This window comes from Penaeus japonicus, unplaced genomic scaffold, assembly GCF_977035675.1.
Source record: "Penaeus japonicus unplaced genomic scaffold, GWHDUDI00000001_assembly GWHDUDI00000007, whole genome shotgun sequence".
Taxonomy (NCBI): domain Eukaryota; kingdom Metazoa; phylum Arthropoda; class Malacostraca; order Decapoda; family Penaeidae; genus Penaeus; species Penaeus japonicus.
Window position 1 is genome coordinate 10,964,686 of NW_028234409.1, and position 1,616 is coordinate 10,966,301.

Below are 1,616 nucleotides of genomic sequence, written 5' to 3' on the forward strand. Positions count from 1 at the left end.
AGAGGCTAATCAAACACCTAGTTTTTCCTACTTGTTGTCTGACTCCTAGTTTCTGTGGATCTTTCAAGTCAAAGGATGTTTGTTCTTCAGTGAATTGGTAGAGCTGTTGTGGTATGCATGATTTTTTTCCCAGTGTAGTTGGATATGTTTCCTTCACCTCATGCATGGAGTTGGTTTAACTTGGTAAATAGAAATCAGTGCTTTGTGTGTGACCTTTTTGAACATGTCTTGTCTTGATGGTGTATGAATTTAAAGTTACATACTGTTTTCATTTTTGCAGTGTGAGAGTCTCCCCAAAATTATGCAAAATACTTTCTCTCTCTCTCTCTCTCTCTCACTCTCTCTCTTTCTCTCTCTCTCTCTCTCTCTCTCTCTCTCTCTCTCTCTCTCTCTCTCTCTCTCTCTCTCTCTCTCTCTCTCTCTCTCTCTCTCCCCCCCCCCTCTCTCTCTCTCTCTCTCACACACACACACACACACACACACACACACACACACACACACACACACACTCACACTCATTCTCTCTCTCTCTCTCTCTCTCTCTCTCTCTCTGTCACACACACACACATACACATACAACCACACACATTCCAAGTGAAGTATGTATATGTATTCTTTGTATTCCACAAAAACTCACAAAACGCGAGGAAATAAGAACTTCGAAAGCCCTCTCAGATTTGTAATAATCTTTTGGTCAATCTTAGAGGTTGAAAATAGTTTCCCTCTTCGTACCCTTAGCGAAAGGGAGAATTTATATATATATTTAAATTCCTAGGTACCAATAGCCAATAGTTGAGATTAGTAGATCGATGAATCATTTAAAATCCTCTGCATCGTTAACTGCTAAGATCTAAAGCAGTTGTTCTTCATTCAGTTGTTCTTCACCTCAAACAGTCCTTTCTTCGGCACACTTTCCTGTAACGTTTCTGTAACCGCCCCCACACCAACCCACATGAATTTACCTTTACAGAAGAGCGTATCATTGCCTTTTCTTGCAGCTCCCTGAAACAAAAGAAACCAAATCACAAACTAGGTAGAAGAATGAGAGTAACTTATTCAAATACACATTTTAATACACTTTGGAATGTTGCGGTGCCCGATGCACCCTTGTTTCACCTAGTTTCAGAACCACCGTTTTTTTAGACTCGGTTAGGTTAGGAGGATAATTCTTTTTTTAATAAGTCCAAGACTTTTTACACGACATTGCTTTCGCGATAGTAATCATAGGGTAATTCTTGGTAATTTGGTCAGAGTCATATATAACGGTCTACGTAAGGAAACGCAATAATTTGGTGGTATAAGCAATGGTACTCGACCACTAACTTTTTGTCTTCGGCATTTTAAACACTTTTAAGTCCGCCATAAGGATATATTATTAACAAGTAACGATGCACGGAAAGCAGAGTTTTGCTTATCTTGGAAGGGTTATCGCTTATTTTTACATTTAGATTTGCATTAAAGAATAAACCAATTTATCTTAAATATCGCACGACATGTATCTTGAAGAAACATCTAAAACGAAAAATAAAGAATTGAACTTATTTCAGAATTTGTACGTAATTTGTGCAGATTCAGGTAACGTAAGATTTTCAAAAACGAAACCTCTCAAACCCGTA